The sequence below is a fragment of the Larimichthys crocea genome, chromosome III (genome assembly GCF_000972845.2).
Source record: "Larimichthys crocea isolate SSNF chromosome III, L_crocea_2.0, whole genome shotgun sequence".
NCBI classification, from domain to species: Eukaryota; Metazoa; Chordata; class Actinopteri; family Sciaenidae; genus Larimichthys; species Larimichthys crocea.
In genome coordinates, this window is record NC_040013.1 from 1,504,051 (window position 1) to 1,528,232 (window position 24,182).

The 24,182-nt window shown below is 46.3% G+C and overlaps 1 long non-coding RNA gene across 1 annotated transcript in view; it reads right to left on the reverse strand.

Annotated features, from left to right (window-relative positions):
- LOC109138635 (uncharacterized) overlaps positions 1-18,566 on the reverse strand; it is a 32,693-nt gene extending 14,127 nt beyond the window's left edge. Inside the window, exons 1-2 of the long non-coding RNA XR_002041990.2 lie at positions 18,374-18,566; positions 16,895-17,002 (exon numbers count right to left, since the gene is read on the reverse strand). This is a non-coding gene — a long non-coding RNA (uncharacterized LOC109138635). The remainder of the gene's footprint in view (positions 1-16,894; positions 17,003-18,373) is intronic.
- Between the last annotated feature and the right edge of the window lie 5,616 nt (positions 18,567-24,182).

Genomic DNA, 24,182 nt, shown 5'->3' on the forward strand with positions numbered 1-24,182 from the left:
CCCAGCTCCTGTGCTACCCGTGTAAACACAAACATTACTCTGAGTCCAGAGAGTGACGTCACAGTTAACATGAGCTAACAGCAGCTACAGTTGGCAGCAGTTTACTGTGAGGCAGCTTCTTGATCAATCACAGCCTTTTTCTACCTTCTTAGCTTCCTCTGTCAGCATCCTCTTGGTTCTCATTAGCGATACCTATCAAGACAGCTGAGCCTGGTTACATTGCCAGCTCCTGTTCTAGCACGACACCGGCCTCCTCTTTTTCCCAGTGGTCCAAAACCTCTGTGGTACAAACATTAACACTCCCCCGGTGCTCTGAGCTCTAACAGACTGGGCTAACATGAGCTAACAGCAGCTACAGTTTACTTCACTGTCCATCATAAACTCTGTAAATCACAGAGAGTTGAGGCGGAGCAGCCGGAGGACATCAGAGGGAAAACCAGAAAACATTTTCTCCATAAAATATGATCCAGTTTCACCAGAATCAGTGAAATAGTTGCTGCTGTGTGACTTAGTGCCGTAAAGCGTTACGTACTTCTCCCGACCCGGAGCCCAAAGTTACATAGTGTGAGAACAGACGTACGAATGACAGAGACACCGTTCAGCTGATCACAGGTCAGTGTGGGTCAGCAGGAGGTCACATCTCTGTCTCTGTCTTACTTTTTTTATCTGCTCCAGGATCCAAACAGGCCACTAGGTGTCTCCTGTCACTGCTTACAAACACTCTGCATTCACACAGAAATGCCTGATGAGCTCCACTGCAGGACTCAGATCTGCAACCGGCAGACTAACGTTACCGTCACTACATGCCAGGCATTGCACCACGCGGCCAAAGACAGCAGATACGCCTCCGCGTGCAGCCGATATATTTAAGTGGAAAAGGTGGTGAATGTAGTCGACTCGGCGTGAGTGTGTGTATCGTGGTGGAACAGGCATCCTGTGGCTCATAGAGGAGTGGAAGCCTAAAAACATGCACGAAGAAAAAGACCCCGAATGGCTTCGTAGTGTCTGCATGTCACCGGCTGCAGGATCTGTCTGAGACCATTTCAGGGCCCATCGGGAGATTTTACAGGCTCGGGCCACAAATTCAGCCACATAAAGACGCTCACAGGCTCTAGCTTAGTGAATCAGCTGGTCAGTCCACCTCCCTGCTCAGTTTAAAGCTGGGAGTGGTGTGTGTGAATCTCCCTGCCAGCGGCTCTCAGGCCTCCGTCCTGCATCTTTAATGGGCTAAATTACATTGATGGCTGCCTGGCACTGAGGACATTCCCACACCTGAAAGCTGGCAGAGTGGCTATGGAGGCGGATTTCTGCTGGCAGGAGGTTAAACTGCCGCTGCTGGATGTGGAACAGTCACCTCGAGGGCTGTAGCTGTGCAGTTATTCTGTCCACGGCCACAAACTCCCCCCACCAATGCCAACTCTTTACTCTCTGGGAGGAGGCCAAGTATTTCTGGGTGTGCGCCTGTTTTCACGGCGCTGAAAAGCAATATTCTGAAAGCTGAAATGCCCGGTCCTAAAACGAGTGACAGTTGAACGTCGGAGGAGGTTTGGTGGGGCGGTAGGTTCTCGGGTTGACTCCCTTTGACCTCAAACTGCAGGCGGATGGGAAAGCAGGCACGGTTACACATCAGGGACTAAACAGACAACTTGAGCGAGTGGCTGCGAGTGACGCTGGGCGGTGGTGAAGGGTGAGGCTGCAGTATATCAAATTTAGCAGTAAAATCTAAATACATGTCAACATTTAAAATAAAGTCTCCTTTAAATAAAGCTTGAAACAACCCAGCTCGAGCTTTTTTTGAGTTACAGCAGACGCTGCATTGCATCGAGGGACATGAGTCAACGGACTGGGAGGTCAGCGGTGGGAGGGAAAATGAACGAGTGACGCTCTACTCTCCTTTGACAGCCACCGCCGAGGCGCACTACATAAAGTAATGCAGGTTGTCGTGCACGCAAAGCAGCACTGTGAATCCAGAAGTCACTTTAAGGATTGAAAATAAATCTAGGACGAGTTAGCGGTGAGTTGACGGCGACGAGTTCGCAACCCAGTTCAGCCACAGAGAGAGTGATTTGAACTCTGTGCAACCTAAAAAGTGACATTTCCAGATCATTTGGTGGTGCAGAGCCGTGCTTCCAGCTCACTAACAGAGGCAGAGGAATAACCACAGACTATATAAAACATGGACGCAGTCTCCGTGACGTCACACACATCTACCAGGCTGTAAACATGTTTATTTCTGCTGTGAAGTTGGACATTTGGACATGGGGACTTATGGAGACTGACTCACTTCTGGAGCCAGCCGCAAGTGGACGAGAAGAGGAACTGCAGGTTCACGTCAAAATTAGCTATAGAGACACCAGAGATCTGCTGATCGTGGTGTGCTGACGTTTTTAAAATTTCTATCCTCTCTTAATTCGGTATCTCATCTTTCTGTAAAGTATTACGTCCCAGAACCGCATTGTTTTCATGCGTACGCGGCACACATGATGAGTTTTCGTGGTTCTTTCGGGTCCAAATAAAATGAATGTATCCTCCTGATCATTGACCAGACTGCAGAGTTGTGTTGCGGCCATCGCTGAGAAATATTTCTGCTCCTTTACCTGAGAAATTTTGTAATTTCATTGGTTCGTCGTGTCAATCCACACTACAGTTCCCATGAGCCTCATCGAATTTTGATTTGAAGCTTTCTGATTGGCTGAACTGGCCCAGATATGTGGCTTAACGTATGCACACACACATATCTCCACACACACTTTCTTTGCACCTCTTGTCAGATGCTGAGTTGCATTCTATCCGATCTGCATGTTCACAAACTAAACGTCTCGCTGTGATGAACCTGACTAATTAGTGGCAGCTTGGTGTGACCCACATCTATAAATAGTCTTCCTCGTGCCTCGGGCCTCCTTTTCCAGTCCGTCCCCCCTCTTAAGAGGTCTTCGCATGTCTTTTCCCAATGTGGGGCACAGGACGGGCTTAATGTCAAACACATGTGGAGAGAGGAAAAGGGTTTACAGCGACGGCGAAGCAAAGATGCTTCATCTTTTCAAGTGATAATTACTCGATTCCTCCTCTGCTGCTCTTTGATCTCTCTCTGCGAGACAAGCATGAAATTACAGGAGAGTGTAATGAGTTTAAAAGCCCCCATACTTTACCGTTACATGTGTAATTAGGGAACCTCTCCGCCTCCTTCTCTCCTTCTCTTGGACACTTGTTTGCTCTGCTTGTGTGTGCAGGCTCTTGACACATTTGCCACTGACTGCAGCGTGACTCAGATGCCATGTGGAACAGGGCGCGTCTCCGAGTGCCAACTGCACATATTTTCGAAGTCAAGATTTGCAAGTGTCTTTTCAGAGGAGCCCCCTCACTTGTAAATAGAACAAGAGGGTCTGTGGGAAGGAAAGCTGAGCTGTGCTGCAGCAGCGACACTGAATAGAGTATTGTACTTCGTGAGTGGCGTGCTCTTTGATAGATATCTGAAATGTCAAAGTGTGATTGGGACTTCGTTTGAAGCTCTTATTTGCAGCTTTTTAAGTTAACACTGCGTGTTTACGGTGAAGAGGCCTGCAGGGCTCAGGCTCTGGCCTTGTTTGCCTCCTCCCCCTGTCCTGCTTACCTCTCTCTCTCTCTCTCTCTCTCTCTCTCTCTCTCCATCCCCTGACCACTTCCTCCTGCCTTTGAAGCCGGGCGCCCCTCTTTGCTGCTGCCAGACAGGATACCCCACATCCTGTGAGAGACAGGAAGGAGCCCCGCTCCGAGCTCCAGACACAAAATCTGCACTGCAGCTTAAACTGTGCTGCTGCACTCTTATCAAACTCAACTTCATCCCACGAAAATGTTAAAAACTAAACGGTGCACCTCCAAAAATCTGCGAGGATCTCGACAGCTGACACCAATTTGTTGCGAGCCTCTCTTGCTTCAGTGAACGCGGGCCAGACCTCCATCTGATGGAGAGCTCGTCGTGGTTTTTGGTCGCTGCGCTGATAAACCGCATGCAGATCAGGAATTCGGTTAGCAGGATTTCTCAGAGCTTTCCTTCAAGCTCATATGAATGCACAGTCACAGGGTCTGTCAGAGGATCAGCTAAGAGAGAGTCTGGCTGTCAGAAACACTTCGTCCCAGGAGGACAGGACAGGTTCAATAAAGAGGATCAGCCAAAAATGAAGTTTGAAGATCTATTTCTGTCCATAAGAGGACACACCAGCAACTAGCAACGGTTCCTCTCTTTGGTTGTTGTGTCAAATTAGTTTCAAGCAGCAACCGGCAAGTTATCTACAAACTGTAAACATGTTTATTTCTGCTGTGAAGTTGGACATTTGGACATGGGGACTTATGGAGACTGACTCACTTCTGGAGCCAGCCTCAAGTGGATGTTAGAGGAACTGCAGTTTTTGACACTTGACTTAAGCGGGTCATGTTGTGTTGTAAGAAAAATATCGAACACACCAGGGATGTTTCAGAGTTTGGGTTTGCCTCCTGATGGACCCGACCTCATTACTCACAGTAGTTTGGGTTTTATCAAAGTCTGACTGACTTGGTCTTGGTTACGATTGGTCAGCGGTCGTCCTCCTCCAACCTGAGCTCCTCACCTCACAGCTGACTCATCCTGAACCCACTCAAACACGCCTACACACACTCACACATACATACAGATAGTGAATCCAGCAGATAGAAACACACACACACATGCACACACACACACTGGACTGACCCCTGGCCAGAGTGAAGCTCAGCACATTCTTGCGGGGCATGTTGACACCCTGGCAGGATCTATGAGGAGGTTCTGGCATCAGGAGCATTTTGTTATTCCAACGTTTCTGCTCCCCCCATCTCAGAGCCACAGACCAAATAAGACTGCAGCCAAGTATTCAGTCGCACCACATGCAACATTAGTGCATTTTGGAACCGAGCGTGAATGGATGGGTATTATTACTTTTCTGGCTCAGTCGAGTTTTTATACATTTGTGCTCCGTGCAGATATGTGCAGCATGCACCGGGGAAAAGGTTTGATACTCGCCTTGTTTCCTTTGAGAAACCATGGTGCCTACATTACCCACAATGCACCTCAACTGCAGACACTTTTAATCTCACGTTTTCATTTCCAAACTTATCTTTAGCTCCAACTGAAGCTGATATTTTCTACTTCTGCTCAAATAAGCCACCTGTGACGACACCCACCTGTCAGTCAAAGCGTCCACGCTCTTAATCCTGCATAACTTTAAACCTTAATATAATGTGAACAGGTGAGTTGTATATTTCTGCTGTGAAGTTGGACATTTGGACATGGGGACTTATGGAGACTGACTCACTTCTGGAGCCAGCCTCAAGTGGACGTTAGAGGAACTGCAGTTACACATTAGCTTCATTTCACAGACATTGCCGCTTGCCGTAGATCCAGAAAGGATGCAGAGTCATGCAAATAAAACATGAGCTTGCAGATTCACCTGGCTGAGATCACGAGTGAGCGAAGGTTAAGCTAAACACACAGCAAGGTGCATCTTTAGTATGTATCATATCTGAGGCCTGTTTATGGGAACGATATGGGAGAGGAATGTTTCAGCTCCATTTTGTTCAGCAGCTGTTGCCCAGAGCAGCAGCAGTCGTCTCCGCCTGCCCCGCGGTGCCTCCGCAGGCCAAAACTCGGCCCACACACTGTGAAGATGAGAACTGGCACGGCGAGAGTCGCAGGACTATCCCGTAATCCGCCTTGGTAACGGGGATCAGTCACAGCAGATCTGGAGAAAGGTAACACTCGGCTCTTTGTGCACGAAAACTTCAGTTTCTCTCACGTTGCATGTGTAAACGTCTCCACAGTGTGTATGTACATAAGTCCCCATGGGTATGCACACCCACTTTGTTCGGTACGTCGCTGTGGAAAGGCGGACCGGGTCACAGTGTTTGTAACGAGCAGGATATACAGTAACTGCTGTGAAGGATGCTGCTCTGCACAAAGACTGATTCACAGGGCTGATGGGAACATGTGTGCAACACATGGCGGAGCTTGAACAGAGTTAGAGCCACGGGGCTGGAGAGGCCCAGAGAGACCTGGCTACAAACAACCACCACACACACAGATACACACACACACACACGTGCACAAACACCCATGTTCTTGTACGTTCTCCACTTTTACAGGAGGTTAAAGCTCCACGCCGTTCCCAGGTAAAATGTGTGTGTGTGTGATGAGGGATATCCGGTGTGTGCCAGCATGTGAAAGTGTGTTAGAACACCCAGAGAGCTCAGAGAGTTGATTACAGCTAATTGCCAAGATGAAGCACAACAGCTGGAAGTGCCTCGATGCCATTCAAAGAAAGAGAGAGAGAGACGCAGACACGACCTCCCCCCTCCTGGACTCCCCTCTCTGCACCTCACCCCTCATTCCTCTGGCTCCCCGACTCTTGGCAGGACCAGATCTATAGCTCAGAGATCTCTGCAAGATGACTGAGAGCTTGTTGGAGTTGATACGAGCTGGCTCGCACTCAGACTGCTGAGGCTGCCTTTTTTTTTTTTTTTCAGCTGTGGGGTTTCCCCCCTTGCTGTGGTATTGATGGAATCCTAAAGATGCTTGCAGCCAGATGTCTCAAAGACACAGAGAGGCAACGAGGCAACAACGAGGCAGCTCGCAGCACAGATCCTGCAACATGCTCGAGCTCTCTGAGGGCTCATGAAGCCTCACGAGTCAGCTGCAACCAGAAATACACTGGAGTGTAGATGTAGTAGTAGTTGTTGCAGTAGTTGCAGTAGTAGTTGCAGTAGTAGTAGTAGTGGTCAGTGTTGTAGTAGTTGCAGTTGTGCCAGTTGCAGTTGTAGTAGAGTAGTAGTAGTAGTTGCAATAGTTGTAGTAGTAGTTGCAATAGTAGTAGTAGTAGTTGCAATAGTTGTAGTAGTTGTTGTGGTAGTAGTAGTAGTAGTAGTAGTAGTGGTCAGTGTTGTAGTAGCTGCAGTTGTAGCAGTTGCAGTAGTTGTTGTAGTTGTGGTAGTTGTAGAGTAGTAGTAGTAGTTGCAATAGTTGTTGAAGTTGCAGTAGTTGTAGTAGTTGCAATAGTTGTTGTAGTAGTTGCAATAGTTGTAGTTGTTGCACTAGTTGTTGCAGTAGTTGCAGTAGTAGTTGCAGTAGTAGTAGTAGTGGTCAGTGTTGTAGTAGTTGCAGTTGTTGCAGTTGCAGTTGTAGTAGAGTAGTAGTAGTAGTTGCAAAAGTTGTAGTAGTAGTTGCAATAGTTGTAGTAGTAGTTGCAATAGTTGTAGTAGTTGTTGTGGTAGTAGTAGTAGTAGTAGTAGTGGTCAGTGTTGTAGTAGCTGCAGTTGTAGCAGTTGCAGTAGTTGTTGTAGTTGTAGTAGTTGTAGAGTAGTAGTAGTAGTTGCAATAGTTGTTGAAGTTGCAGTAGTTGTTGTAGTAGTTGCAATAGTTGTAGTAGTAGTTGCAATAGTTGTTGTAGTAGTTGCAATAGTTGTAGTAGTAGTTGCAGTAGTTGTAGTAGTAGATGCAATAGTTGTTAAGGTTGCTGTAGTTGCAGTAGTTGTTGAGGTTGCAGTAGTTGCTGTAGTTGTTGTAGTAGTTGCTGTAGTTGTTGTAGTAGTTGCAATAGTTGTTGAGGTTTCAGTAGTTGCAATAGTTGTTAAGGTTGCTGTAGTTGCTGAGGTTGCTGTAGTTGCTGTAGTTGCTGTGTCTCAGGATCTATGATAGCATGATTCTTTAAGCAGAACTAATATAATCAAACTTGATTTATTTTGCTCCTTTCAAATAACGTCTGAGTTCTCTGCGTCCAGACATGAGCTGCAGCTCGTGTGAACATCTGAATCCAGACAGACACTGAGGCATGAAAGACGCTTTCACCGTGGGAATTCGTGTAAGAAGGCAGAAATAAGACTCCGACTTGGGCTGCGTTCAAGGCAAAAAACAGTTGTTGGCTCTGGGAAATCCAGCAGACTGTCCCGGTGCAAATAAAAGCCTTAGAAAGGTGATCACATACACAGTCGTGCACCACATTCCTCCTCTCTAACTGTCCTACCCCCTTTTCTTACTCCCTCACACACATATTATCTTTCCACATTTTTCTCTGCCTCATCTACCTTTTCTTTCGGTCTCCCTGACCTTCTTTCCTGTCAATCCTCTGTTCTTTCTCCCAGAGACCGGCTCATGCAGACAGGAAGCGTGGCCTCTTCGCTGGACCCGAGCCCATCGGTGTGGTGTTTATTGTCCTAACCTCAGAGAATTAGCGCTGAAGACAAAGTCAAGGGCATCAGAGACAGCGGCGGAGAGAGAGGAAGCAAAACAGGACCACAGACTGGGTTGTATATTTGTTTAGTGCGGGGCTGCCAACAGGCGGTGTGCGATGACCGGGAGAGGGGTGAGGAGAGGTTTCGGTCGGGGTCATGTGATCGGTTCCGAGCTGCACCCATTCCTCCAATTGTGCCTTGTGGACCTCATCGTGCTTCTCCCATCACTCGCTTCCTGAGCTACAGAAATTATCTGATTAGATACAGTGGTGCGTCTGTGCAAGCTTTCCACCATCTGATCATGATAAAAAAAGAAAAAAAAAGCTCAGATTCAAGCTCTGCATTCTCTAAAACTTTTTACCACATGTGTAAAATAGTCAACGGACATGCACAATGAAGACGCCTGCATATGGCACCTTTCTCTCCTGGCTACTTTAGGGTAATAAAAGGGGAAGTTAACGACTGAGAGTGTGTGTTCCTGCTTTGTAAAATGCCATGCAGGGCAGTTAAAGTTCCTCTCTGCAGCAGCAGCGGGGAACAGGAGGCTGCAGGAATGTGCTCTGTTCACACAGAGAATATAAAGCCATGCTCCCACCAACACAGAGGGTACAGTCAGCATACATGCAGCTTTATTTACATGCCTAACATCGGGTTCTTTTGTCTTTGAATTAAAACATGTTGCACAGGCTGAACTAATAAAGCAAAGCTGCCATCTCCTCGCAGGTTAACCACACAGTATGTCACCATGTCTAAACATTCTGCATTGATCGTACATTAAAGTCTCTCCGACTCAGTCTGTCAGATTTATGAGGCTCTGTTTACAGAATATGGCAAATATTAAATATAACAAGTGTTCCAGGAAGGTGAGGCGAGGGGTATTCAGGTGATCGCAGCCTGCAACCTCTACCAGCCAGAGTACTGAGAGTAGTAGTTGTTGTAGTTGTTCCACAGTTGTCACTAGTAATAGTAGTTGATCTAGTTGTTGCAGTAGTAGTAGTTGTTGCAGCAGTAGTAGTAGTAGTAGTACTTGTTGCAGTAGTAGTAGTAGTTGTAGTAGTAGTAGTAGTTTTAGTAGTAGTAGTAGTAGTAGTTGCTGCAGTAGTAGTAGTAGTAGTAGTTGTTGCAGTAGTAGTAGTAGTTGTAGTAGTAGTAGTAGTAGTAGTACTTGTTGCAGTAGTAGTAGTTGTAGTAGTAGTAGTAGTAGTAGTAGTAGTAGTAGTTGCTGCAGTAGTAGTAGTAGTAGTTGTTGTTGCACTAATAGAACGACTACTACAGCAACTATTACTAACAGTTGTTGTAGTTGCTGTAGTAGTAGTAATAGTAGTAGTTGTTGCAGTAGTAGTTGTTGCAGTAGTAGTAGTAGTTGCTGTAGTTCTAACAGTCGCTGTAGTTGCTGTAGTTCTGACAGTTGTTGTAGTTCTAACCGTTGTTTTAGTTGCTGTAGTTCTGACAGTTGCTGTAGTTCTGACAGTTGTTGTAGTTGCTGTAGTTCTAACAGTTGTTGTAGTTGCTGTAATAGACGTAGCAGCCTTTTAGGCTGTCTCATTTCATTCTTCATTAATTGTAATGAGTATAAAATAACATCATCTGCATAAAAGAAGAGCTTCTCTAACCTGCGAGCTTTCTGTGACCACAAGCCCACTTTAGAAGTTACTAGAGCGTAAGATAATTAATGTAATCCTTTAATTAGTGTTATATACACTGTTTTCCCTTCAATTACTTCAATCAGGAACATGTGGCGACGCCGTCGATTCACAAAGAACAGAAAAGTAAAGAAACAGAGAAACTTTGTAAACCCGAGTCAAGAGTCAATGGCTTGTGCAGTTAAAGCTAATTCCCATGGTTTGTGGTATTATAAAATACCAAACGCATGAAGCCAAAGGTGGCCAGTTAGAGAGAGTACCCATATTCAGCGCGAGCCAAGAAATTATCTGTCTCATTAGGAGAAGAAAAGCGTGTCAGTTGGTGTTGTTAGTGACCGAGTGTTGTAAAGACTCCCCCTCCGGTCTGCTCCGTTTCTCTGCGCTCAAATGAAAGCCATTTTTCTGCTTGAAAAAAAATGCAAAAGAAAGCGAGAACACCAGCCATGCCCAGATTAGTTACGCTGCGGGAAGCCAGAAGAGTTGGACATAAACACGACAATTTTATCTGCTGAAATGAAGTATATTACAGATAAAATAAATGGGGTAATGACTCAGCTGTTGCAGTAAAAGATTCGTCACCAATGTCCAGAAGAAATCGAGGCATGAGGTGCTTTACGAGAACTCGTTTGCGTCTGCCCGCCTTTGTTTAGCGCTGAAGGGAACCATCTACCCACAGAAATCCTTCGGTGGTGACCGGGCTGTCGTCCAATGTCAGATGTTACACAGAGTTTCACGCTTGTGCCTCTGAATTTGCCAGGAGAGAAAATAAAATCACGGGAGGTCGCGCAGCTCCAGTTTAATGAAAACTTTTAAAGAACACAGTGTGACATTAGGAGAGGCTTGTTCGAGGAGGATCAGAGCTGCACGCTGTTTTGCTCCTGGTTAGGACCAGAAACTGGGCAAGCCATGCATGACAAATCCTATAGATGTAAATGATGGAGGACTTAAGGTTTACACAGGGCTGAAGGCCTGGCACTATTGAAGGAGGAGGGGAAACCTCTGCCATTTCATTCACTGAGCTCTGTGACACTAATCAGGAAAATCTCCCTGAAGTGGAGAACTTGAGATGAAACCACAAAATGTCTGGAAGGAGTTGACTCCAGGGGAATGCTGCTGGGGTAAGGTAAGATACGGCAAGCCCCGGGGAGGGAGCGAGCCTGGGCTTAATCTTGAGTGCTGAAACGGTTATGGAGGAACTGCCCTAGATAGATAGAGGGCACTGATTATGGTAAACGTAGGCTCGGGTGTAATGAATCAGCCTGCCCGGCCTGGCTACCAAAGAAAAGAACAAGTGACTACGCCTGGGAAAAGGAGAAAGATGGAGACCTGTGGTAGCCAGAATAACCCAGCTGTCCTGCCACTCTCAGATCTCTCCCCAGCAGAGGAATGCTTTCATGTTCCTGCTTAGGAACTGGCATGGAAGTATTAAAGCATTTGAAAACATGGTCCTTAATTTATTAAAAAAGTCATCTGTTTCCTATAAGCGAGTGCTAATTAATGGCTCTGGCCGAGGGGGAAATGAGAGGCTGCACAGACGAGGAAAGGCTTGTGCGGGTTTGGGGGAATTAGAGGACAGAGATGCTATACATGACTTACTGTCACATGTTTGAAAATGGGATTACTGCTCGAGTTAGACGAGCAGGCTGCGTTCGAAAATCATTTGCACTTTCACAATGTTTTGATTAAGGCCAATTTGCTGTATTTTGTTTTTTTGGCGAGCGAACAGCGCGGTAAACAAAGGAGGGCGAGTTCCTCTCTGTGTTTACTTTAACGTGCAGAGAGCAGCGGACGTCTCTGCACCACTTATGACAGCAATTTTCTCAATCCCTGCGCGAGACGCATGGAAATTATTAAAGGAAAAATGCACCGCGGTGGTCACAGTTATTCTGGCAATCAGCAGGAGGAAAGAGCTGCACCTGGACTCATCCTGATCAATACAGAAACATTGGAGCAATCAGACATTTATTCAGATTGAATCAGTATCTGCAGACCGGCACAGCGTCAGGTAGCAAAGCAGGCCTGCTGGTGTTTGCACAGCTGCCGAGTTCTCAATCCTTCTCCACATTGAAAACCATTACAACAGAATAACACCACAAACCCCCTGCTCTCCCTAAAGGTGCCACAGCTTCTGGCTACATAGAGTAATCGAGCCTCACTGGACGACCACGGCCTGACCGACCCCGTCGGACGTCCGCTCTCACGGTCGGACCGGACGAGCTGGTGTTGACAGAGAAATCTGAGGACGACTTTATGTGAAGCACAGTCGTGTTTTTTTTTTTTTTTTTTTCTGATCTAATAAAAAAGGGGGGATCAGATTCCCAGAAAAGCAGTAAGTCTCGGTCGACTACACTGACTGTCATCAGCTCTTGATTTCTTACCGTCCACCAGCTCAGGCGATATATCTTTAAATCAGACCCAGTCAAACTCTGCTGACAGATTTCTGCCGACTCCTGACGCTAATGTTCAATGTGTGTGTTTGTACTGCAGAATAAAATATGTTTAAGGGGGAATTAAAGGGACAGTTTGGGTTATTTGAAGCGTGGTTCTATGAGGTACTGATCCATAGTCAGTGCTACCACTACAGCTCTTGCAAGCTCTGTTCAAAAATCACCAGACCTCGTTGACAAAAACTATAGTTCAGATGTAGCTGGTCCACCTCTACGTCTGAAGTTCTAGGAGGAGAAGATCTTTCCTGCTAACTTGTCCAGTAAAGTATTTTCACCTTTGCTTGATCGATGGCACAAAGTTTGCAGAGACTCATGATCCGAAGAAGCAACACGTACTCGTACCTAAAACAACTGACGACTCCCAAAAGGCTGAAGAGTAGCACGGACTGGTCACGTGGTTAACGCTATGAAACATAAGTTGGTTATCTATGTAAAATAAGCTGACGCTCTTTATCCTACTTCACTAGTCCCTACTACAAAAAAACTGCAGTTCCTCTAACGTCCACTTGAGGCTGGCTCCAGAAGTGAGTCAGTCTCCATAAGTCCCCATGGCCAAATGTCCAACTTCACAGCAGAAATAAACATGTTTACAGCCTGGTACAAAAAACAGTTTTGGTCTCTGTAGCTAATTTCCCCGTTCATGACAACTGTACTGAGGGTGAATTTATATACAACTCACCTGTTCACATTATATTAAGGCTTAAAGTTATGCAGGGTTAAGAGCGTGGACGCTTTGACTGACAGGTGGGTGTGGTTACAGGTGTCAGTAACCAGCCTTAGCTCCATGTTTTTGCCCCAGGGTCATGATAATTAATAATAATGACATTTTTCTGGCGAGGACGATAAATTCTCATAGCAACACACCAAACCGAGTTGATAGCATGCAGCTACACAGCACTGCAGCCTGACCACCTCGACCACAGCTGTAGACTTCTTTGTCTTCTTTATTCTCCTGCTTATTGCAAACATACTGCTGCTGCCGCCGCTGCCAGAAACGTAAGATGCACCAGTTCCTGCATGAAAGAGGATCCACCCACGTATCTAAACCTAAAGTAAACTCCCTCTAATCAAGTCATACGACTGCAGGATTCAGCAGAACATCTTGATCCGAGCCTCTGAGACAAATCTCAATCCGTTTGTGCATCTGATGCAACATTCACGGAGGTTAAAAGCAGGTGAAACCCGATAAAAACACGCCGGGAGTCTTATGAACTTATCAGGAATGATTTCAGAAAGTTTGGATCCTCCTTTTAAAAACAACAGTCGATGCCAGAAATGCCAGAAATGTTTATATAAAAAAAAAGTGCCAAATCTTCTCTGGAGGCGGAGGCGGTGGAGGGTGGTGTCGTTACATGTGCGCTTTGGGTGGGGGCTCGTTTTTTAAGCCTCCGCGAGGTTCAAGGTCAAGGTGAGATTAGCTTTCGCTCTCAGTCGACGCTGTTGATAAGAACTCTGGGATATGTAAACACAGTTTCACTCCCACTCGCCTTTGTCTCTCTCGCACACTCACGACTTTAATCATATTTCATGAAGCTGCAGAAGTGGAAACTTTAACCGAGCGTGATTTATCTTCTCTGTGAGCGGCAGATTTCTTTGTTTTATCGGGGCAAACACTCGTCAGGCACTGAGCCTGTGTTCGCCCAGCCTCGTAACAATACGTTGTATTTTTGGCTGGTGCCACTCGTCCTATAGTTGGTGCAGCTCCAGGATATTTTTGGACGGACTCCCTCCCTCAGCGTGTTGTTTTCTTACTTTCTGTACGTCTTATGGCGTGCTGCTTCGTTTTGGCTGCAGGCGCTCAAACCATGTGGTGAGAAATGTCCACAATTCATGCTAAGCTGGGAGTTAAGTTTAGCACCGCTTCAGCTGGCAACCACCGGGGGAGACCCAGCAACATGGCAACATATAGAGCCGGGGAGCGAAGGGAGGAGTTTGATTGGGCGAGACAGAAATGCCCCCTCGTGTGGGAGACATTGACAATCTGTCATGGACACCACGACAGTGCTGTATCACGCTATCATGTCTGCCGTTTATAAATGTGACTAATGCATCAGCCGATGTCTGCCGTCTAGACGCATTACAGCAGAATGTTCTGCGTCTGCAAGGCGACACCGAAGCTGCAAACAATCCGAACGGTGCACGCATCATGTGCAAGGCGTGCCGCATAGGAGCGATGGTTTACACGCATGCATGAGCACGCACGCTATTCAAGGTGTCCAGCAGCAGTGTTTTATGAGCCACGGTCTGAAAGGATTTCAGAGATGCCAGTCAGGTCCAACATGACAACAACAACGACTGATGGATGGACAGGTTGTCCCCAGCAGGACAGCTCAATGTTTAGATATGCAAATGAGGCATATAGTGTCTATTTTCATGCAAAATACAGAGACTACATCGAGGTTTTAGACAGTCTGCAGGGACGTCTCGGAGACTACGTCCAGGTTTTAGACAGTCTGCGTAGACGTCACGGAGACTACGTCCAGGTTTTAGACAGTCTGCGGGGATGTCACAGAGACTATGTCCAGGTTTTTAGACAGTCTGCGGGGACGTCATGGAGACTACGTCCAGGTTTTAGACAGTCTGCAGGGACGTCACGGAGACTACGTCCAGGTTTTAGATAGTCACAGAGACTACGTCCAGGTTTTAGATAGTCTGCGGGGACGTCATGGAGACTACGTCCAGGTTTTAGACAGTCTGCAGGGATGTCACAGAGACTACGTCCAGGTTTTAGACAGTCTGTGGGGACATCACGGAGACTACTTCCAGGTTTGAGACAGTCTGCGGAGACGTCACGGAGACTATCCTTTAAAAAAACTGCTCCTCCGCCAGCTTCCAGGACGACAATAGGGAGTGTGGGCGCGAGGTTCATTCCTCTCATTCCTGCTCGGCGTCTGGGAGTGGATTCACCTCGAGTGTTTGAACCAACCTGTCGGGACTCAGAACTATTATCTCAATTATCTCTCATGTATCATAAGCGAGCAGATCGACAGAAACTTTAATGTTCATCAGTGTTCTGCTGATCTGTCATCTATCAAGAGTTTCATAATGAAATAACTTCATTGTACACGAGCAGCAGCACGGTGTAATTACGGGTGATAAAGGTGCCAGTCGCACAACGACTGCAACCCGTTAAGACTTTATCCCAACAGCAGCTTAACCCCAGCTCGTGTGGTGAAGATGTTTGCACAGAGCCAATATTTAATAACAAGTTATGTTTCAAATTGAAATAAATAAAATCTCATGATTTAGTGCCAGAAACCATCATTGGTCCCAAAAATGAAGCGTTCCCTCTGTGTTTGGGTTTGTGGGCTGTCAGTAGTGGCGAGGAGTCAAGCTCACATTCATGCCCAGCATGCATAGCAGCGGTGAGGGTGTTTATGAAGCTCCTCTTTCCCATCTTTTTGTTTTTTCAACATGCATCTCACTCGCTGCTCTGACAGCGGCGGTACGTGGCCTCTGCTTCTCACTTTGTAGATCGAGTTTGAAACCCAACACTGGCACCAGGAGTCACCTTCCAGGCATGGCTCAAATGCCCCTCCACCATCCCCGTGTCCCCGCAGTCACAAGACTACAACAAGGTGGTGCAGGAGGTCGTGCTGTGAACCTGTGATGCTTACATAACTTCAGGACGATCAAAGCACATCTCTGTCTGTTTGATCAAAGTAAAGTTAGGTGGGCTCCACCGTGACCTTCCATAAACCTGGGCGACCTCCACCCGCCCCCCCCCGAGCTCTCCCGCTCCCATTCTGAAGATTCGGTTTCAGTGGAGCCATGCAGTGGATTCCCGTAATACACACAGGGGCAAATTAGAGAAGCAGTGAGTGAGAGAAAAGGAATGGTTGCAATGAAGGAGCGAAAAGAAGAGGCAGAAATAGAGGGACGAGGTGGCGGCGCTGGTGCCTCTCCTGGTCTCAGATGAGGAGATTGATGGTCATTAGACGTGTGTTTGGGTAAAGCGGTGTTTGTGTGTGGGCTCAGGGTGTTTGCTGACTTTGCAGGAGAGGACAGAACCTGAGCCCTGCTCGGACCACCAGCACTGCCTTCAGCCTGTCAGAACGGTCATACAGACGGTCATGGCTCCAACCTGACCAGTCCACACTTGTTTTACCCGTGACTCATCCTGCACTCAGGGGGCGTGTACTAATTTTACAAACCCGGCAAGAAAACCACCTCAGTAGGCTACCGTATACCCTGCCAGACCTGCCAGCGCTGCTGGGTCGGGTTCTGGGTCCACCATGTTCTTGGCTACTGTAAACGCAAAGCAAATAGCAGTCTGCTTTCTGTGTCATGGGGACTTTAAGAGCTGGTAAAAGTAGGTACCTTTAAAACCCTCCCAACTGTAACAACGGAACAAATTATTAAGAAAACAGCCCCCTCCCCACGGTAAGTTGACAAAGAATTCATTGGTGTCCACAAGTCCAACTCAAAGAAAACCTCTTTCTACAGTCCGACTGAAAAGTCCAAAAACCTCAAACTGAGACTCCAATTAGCAAAAACAAAATCCATGTCCTCATTTCAAAATGCCAAAGTATAAATCAAGAACAGCAATGCGTTGCTAAAACCCGAAACCCAACCAGAAAGGATCAAACTCACCGGGAGTAGATTTCTAGATTGACAGTCCGGCCTAGTGTTGACCTCCAGTCCTCTGCTAAGTGCTTCTGGTCCTCTCCTCCCACTGAACTCCTCCACATGGGTGAAGTACTGCCATATAAAAAAAAAAAGACTTTAATGTCTAGATTAGCAAAGAGCTTACATAACTCCTCCGCCTCCCTTCAAAAAACCTCTCTCCTTCCAAAACTAAACTTTGTTTACACCTGTAAACCTGGATCACCTGACCAAGGTGAGCTAAAGGCACATGCTAGAAGTGAAGGTGTATACATGTATACACCTTTCCTCTCACTTGTTGCAGTGTCACAACAAACTGACAGATTATTATCACACGACTCTGCAGGTCTTTATGGAGCATTATAGCGTCTTTCAGCTAATTGTTTTGGGGTTTTTTTTTTACAGTCCACAACTTTAATGTTCAGTTCACTCTCACAGCTCCTGTCTACATTTCTAGCCACACTGGCAGATTTCAGTGGAAAGAGCTTCTGATAAACCAGCTGTACCAGCAACAGAGTTAGCAACTACAAAACTACAAGCCCTACAAGAATAATCAATGCTGTCCACCAATTTTAGTCCTCCAGATCTAAACGGAGGGATGATGCAGGTGGTCAAACACAACAAGCAAACCTAACCTTAGGCAGCCGTACGTATAAATCCTCCTATATCCTTTCTAACGTTAGTATATCAGAATATATTTGACATGCTTTGCAGGAACGTTAGCTTTGACATTGGACTTGGTTTTGTAGTGGTTGCTGAGCTAATGTTAAAATATCTTCACTGATTAGCATTAAAAAGAATCTTCATCCAAATGCACAGCCTATCATAAACGTACTCTCAACAATCCAATCGTACACAAGCATCTAACACACCCAGCAAACTGACGGTAATTCAATCCTCACGTCAGTAGCCAACATAACTCCCAGGACTGCACCCGGTGACACCCGGTGACACCGCGCTGCCAGTAAAGGTGACACAACATCAGACTGCACCCAGTCATACACTTGCAGCCAGTGGCCCCTGATGTAAGCGTACACACATTAAATTCTTCGAGGTAACCGAACACTGTGGGCAGCCATGCGGGAGCCAGCCTCCGTGAACCTGCGGGGAGTTATAAAAAGAGCAGAGTGCAAGCAAAAGGGCACCACCTCTCTGTTTTCTCTGCCGGGCCTCCGTCAGCTCTCACTGATATGCACCACCCACCTCATGTGCTTTATATGTTGGTTTACATGGCTGCATCATATAATTAGGTATGTTAGAAACTCAACATATAAAGCACAGCCTGATAACAACAAACGTCATCTCCACAGACGGAGTCTCTGTGAGTCCGGTACATTGCCTGCTTGCTGGCTCCAGTTCTGGCATGACACTGGCTGTTAGCCCCCCCTCCCTTCCCCTCAACTTGGACTCACCAACAGCTAACCGAGCTAACTAATGTTTGCAGCTGTTTAAGTTACTTTTGGGCACCTTTTCTTAGCTTCCTCTGCCAACGTCCTCTTCAGTTTCTTATCCTCTGCCATTAAGTCCATAGAGGTTGCTGACCCAGCTCCAGTTCTGGCACGACTCTGGCTCCACTCCCCTTAGCCCCAGGCCTGAATACCTCCTCTTCTTCTTCTTCCTTATGGTACAAACGCTAACACAGGGACCCGGTGCTCTGAGCTCACAGTCCACAGCTAACGGACTGAGCTAACGGCAGCTACAGTTCACTTCACTGTCCATCAGGAAACTCTGTGTAGCATCAACAGGATTTAAAACAGTCTATGGTACAAAACTTTAAATGTTTTTAGGTCTTTCTGTGAGAGTTAATTTGCAGTGTTTATGTCAGAACAAGAGTTTTTTTTTTTTGCATAAGCTGGGTGTGTTTCAGTGACATGTGACTGGATGGTTGCAGGTGTCACGTTCACGGTGCATCAACAGGATTTAAGAGACGTTAGAGGTTATGAGAGAAAAGAATAAGAATGTCGATGGTCTTGGACTTGACTCCCTCTTGAGTAATGAAGAATTTGCTGACTGGGGATTTTACCAGATAAAGACGAAGCCGCTGCACTTCAAAATAAAAGCCTGTTTTGTCTGTCTAGACAGAGGTCTGCAGCTCTGTGCGCTGTCCCGTGTGGATACAGTGTCGAGGTGTTGACATGGCCCATTGAGCCAGAATGTCAACTCTACACGGCAGATAGGACGGAGCAGCGATCTGTCCACAGCTTACTGCACCGCTCGCCACCGCCTCCAACCCACCGCCGACACTCCAGGGCCAGTGGAAACCACACACACACACACACACACACACACACACACACACACACACACACACACACACACACGATGCATACACAAGCTTTAACACTTCTACACAGGGAGCCGAGTACATACATGTCACTCTACAAGTAACTCTGGATCTAAGCGAGTGTGTTTTTTTCCTTCACTGCTTCGCTGAAAGTGAACCCGAGCCCACTTTGCCCACATTTTGACATCCATCCCCGCTCATTGTGAAGCATTCAAAGGAATCTGTTTCTCTCAAATGCCACGTCCTTAACAGAAAACGCATGGAAAGCCTTCACAAGGCCAACATTGTTCCCCAGCCCTGTTAAAATGCACATGGAGACTGTAGCGGCACTGTGGGTGAGAATTCAGGGCTGCTGGCAGATCGGATCTTTTTAGAAGTGGGTGAACAAAAATCTGCCCCGTTATTTATGAGCTATGATATTGGTGTGAAATCCAGTACCACAGTGGCATTGTTTGCTAAGCTTATTAAGTATTTGGAACACATAATCAATCACAAAGCATCTAAATACTCTCACTGTGAGCAGCTCATTGACATGTTACTCTTAACTTAACACACCGAGTTGTGCAAGAAGCAAAAGCAGCCGTGGGGAAAGAATGCAAAGCCAGATATCGACGGTCTGTTCGGCATTAACTCCTCGCAGATTTGTAACATATTTTCAGGGGGAGAACGGGAGATGACTGCGAAGCGTCCACCCAGAGGACGGTAGTGATATGTCGAGCCGGTTTCAAAGAGCTGGCTCCAGTCTGTGAGCTGTTGAGTGATAGAAGAAAAAGAAGCTGAATCTGATTTGTGTAGCAGAGTGGTTCTACAGGAACGTTAGTGCATTCATTGGGCGGTCTCAGAGAGTTACAAGGGTCTGTAAACGCGATGAAAACAATTGGCTACAGCAATATATTATTATACTTAAGTACAAAGGATGTATTGAATATATACATATAGATATATGTGAACACATACAAATCATAAGTTAAATCAGCGCTAAATTTGGCTGTGGAGCCGAAAGCTCTTCTAGTCAAATGATCTGACTCCCTAAAAAGAACCGAACTTCCCATCACCACGATGGTGAATTACGCTTTACGTGAACGTTAAAGCTCGTACGAGTCGTCGACTGGTCCAGTTTCAGTGCAGAATATCTGCCAAACATCGAGACATCACGTTTGACTTCAAGGACACTTGCAATGGAGTATAGATTAGTGATGGGAAGTTTGATTCTTTTTAGGGAGTCAGATCATTTGACTTGACTCCCAAACGGTTTCTTTACCTCCAAACAAAGGATTGTGGCTTTTAATTAGCGATCATCTACATCAACAAAACACGTGGAACTCATTACTGTTCCTGTCTGCACTGCAGCTGGACCGCTCGACACCTCGTACAAGCTTCAACATTCACATAAAGCGTCGTTCGTTGTCCTCGTAGTGATTGGGAAGTTCAGTTCTTTTTAGGGAGTTGGATCATTTGACTCAGCTCACCAAGAAGAGCCGTGCTCTTCATTTTACCACTTATACCTTTCATAATTCAGCCAGACTTAGCGCTGAGTTGACTTATGATTTGTATGTGTACACATATATCATGTATATGTTCAAAACATCCTTTGTCAAAAGTAATTGATGGATTAAAATAGTTTTTATTGCGTTTACATTGCGCTGCTTCTTTGTTTACTATCACTCAACGGCTCACATACCGGACCTGGCTCTTTAAAACCAGCTCGTTCACGACCGACATATGACTAATATACATACAAACAGCTGCCAACTCCCTATACGTTGTTTTCAGCTCCTCTAAGCTCAACAGGAATATTATGTTCACCGGTTCACTTGAGGCAACACACTTGAGTCGACGTGCTACTCAAACTGTGGCCGATGGCCAAGCTCCTCGGGGTAAGTCAATGTTTCAGAAAGGCGATAACACTTCTCGGGGTGTGACATGGACATGTCAGCATCCAGTGCATGGTAGAGCAAACACAGGAGCCACATCAAAGCCGGGCCGCGGTGCCCCGTGTACCCGGTTTGTTATTCCCCCTGCAGAGGTTAATTACAGCCGGGCTTCAAAGGACGCCGGCTGGCTGGACCATCTGCAAGGAATCCGAAAGTCTGAAAAATAAACACTCCAATCAATCAGTGCAGGTCTGCATTGTGGTTTGTGGGGGGTAATGGGGGTAAGTTAATGTCTTACTTAGAAGGAGAGAGGCTTGACACTTTCATAATCCAGTCCGGTCCATGTGACGAGGTTACACAAGGGCGTATGAACAAACAAACACAACAACAGGATGTACAAATCCTGGAGACGTGTTGATGATGGAGCAAAAGGTTTGTTTAAGTTATAAGTTATACAGGAATTCCTGCACACCTCCACCTCTCCACCCAGCTTTGGCTTCCACCCCGGGCCGTGCCGTGACTCTACAAGTGGAGACACTGACAGTGCATTTCAAGGCCTGCTGCTGTCCCTGGCAGATCTCATTAGTGCTATGAATAGTCACCTATTTGTGGCTTTTTATGACTGTTTACCGTGGACGGAATCTCGCCAGAAGCCCTCTATACTGTCGTCACAAATAAATGATATCCAAGACCAGAGCCGGGTCAAGACCAGAGCCCGGTCTAAACCAGAGCTGGGCCAAGACCAGAGCCGGACCAAGACCAGAGCCGGACCAAGACCAGAGCTGGGTCTAGACCAGAGCATATACATATATATATACATGTATATATATACCTGTTGGTGCTGCGAGTACACAGGGTGAATTGAGAAGCGGGTCTCTTGCAGAGCGCCACGGCGAGCCTCACATGGTTTTAATGCTTCCTGCTTGTTGTTTTATGTGTCTGCATTAAATGGAAACACGTGGTGTCGATAGACTTCGACCCATGTGGAGGAAATATTCAGCCGGGCTCGTCTAGCTCGACGCATGACCGAGGAAATCAATATATGAATCAATGGAAACGCAGGAAATCACCGCTGCAACCGTTAAAGCAACATGTAGAAATTAGTATTCTGTGATTAAGCGCCCCCCAGAGTTGACAACACAAGCTTCTTAGCTTCCTCCGTCAACGTCCTCTTCACTCTCTTCTCCTCTGCCGTCAGGCTACTGAGCCCAGTGACATTGCCCATTCGCCCAGCTCCAGTTCTGGCACGACACTGGCTCCACTCCCCACCCTGGGCCTGAATACTTCCTCCTCTTCTTCTTCCCACTAACACTCTGCCAGTGCTCTGAGCTCAGAGACCGGGCAGCCCGGCTAACAGACTGAGCTAAAATTAGCTAACAGCAGTTAGCAAACTGAGCTAACATTAGCTAACAGCCGCTAACATTAGCTAACAGCCGCTAACAAACTGAGCTAACATTAGCTAACAGCAGTTAGCAAACTGAGCTAACATTAGCTAACAGCAGCTAACAAACTGAGCTAACATGAGCTAACAGCCACTAACAAACTGAGCTAACATTAGCTAACAAACTGAGCTAACTTGAGCTAACAGCCACTAACAAACTGAGCTAACATTAGCTAACAAACTTAGCTAACATTAGCTAACAAACTGAGCTAACATTAGCTAGCAGCCATTAACAAACTGAGCTAACATTAGCTAACAAAATGAGCTAACATGAGCTATAAAACTGAGCTAACATTAGCTAACAGCCACTAACAAACTGAGCTAACATGAGCTAACAGCATCTAACAAACTGAGCTAACATTAACTAACAGCCACTAACAAACTGAGCTAACATGAGCTAACAGCAGCTAACAAACTGAGCTAACATTAGTTAACAAACTGAGCTAACATGAGCTAACAAAATAAGCTAACATTAGCTAATTTTGTTAGCTAATGTTAGCTAACAAACTGAGCTAACATGAGCTAACAGCAGCTACCAAAGTGAGCTAACAGCAGCTAACAAACTGAGCTAACATGAGCTAACAGCAGCTAACAAACTGAGCTAACATTAGCTAACAGCAGCTAACAAACTGAGCTAACAAACTGAGCTAACATTAGCTAACAAAGTGAGCTAACATGAGCTAACAGCAGCTAACAAACTGAGCTAACATGAGCTAACAGCAGCTAACAAACTGAGCTAACAGCTGCTGACAAACTGAGCTAACATTAGTTAACAAACTGAGCTAACATGAGCTAACAGCAGCTACAGTTGTCAGTGGTTTACTTCACTGTCCATGATGAAACTCTGTGTAGCATCATCATGATTCAAACTGTCAGTTTATGGTACAAATGTTTCTGTGCCTCGAGTCGATGACGGGTTCGTTTGCAGCGTTTACGTCAGAAGAGTTTTTTTTGCGTCAGCTGGGTGTGTTTCAGTGACATGTGACAGCGTGGACGGTGGCAGGTGTCACGCTCACGGTATGAGTCACAGTCTGCATACGTGTGTGTGTGTGTGTGTGTGTGTGTGTGTGTGTGTGTGTGTGTGTCAAAAACATTAGACCTGCTCAGCCACCACACTCCCTACATGCGTGTGCTGGCATGTTTCAGTGCACACGCCATCAAATCTGTGCGCAACAATCCGACCGCATGAGGATGACTCGCTCGGTATTACATAAGATTAAATGAACAGAAGAGCTGGCAGGTGTGTGTTTAACAGTAATTACTCTCAGCCTGAGAACTTTCATAAAACTAATCTCATCAAATAGTTTAGCTCTTCCAGCAGGAAATTAGCTACAGAGACCAAAACTGTTTTTTGTCCCAGGCTGTAAACATGTTTATTTCTGCTGTGAAGTTGGACATTTGGACATGGGGACTTATGGAGACTGACTCACTTCTGGAGCCAGCCTCAGGTGGACGTTAGAGGAACTGCAACTGGGCGCATGCCAGCCGTCACCTACTGCAGATAACACACTGATTCTGGGTCAGTACCAAACACAAAATATCCCTTTAACGGCGGCTCACCACAGCGCTGTGATCTGTGGCGGTTTATCAGCGTGGCTGCTACATTCCAGCCTGTTTCCATGAGCAGGTCGGTCACGACTGCCCATGTCGTCTCTCCGTGACTCAACATATTTATTA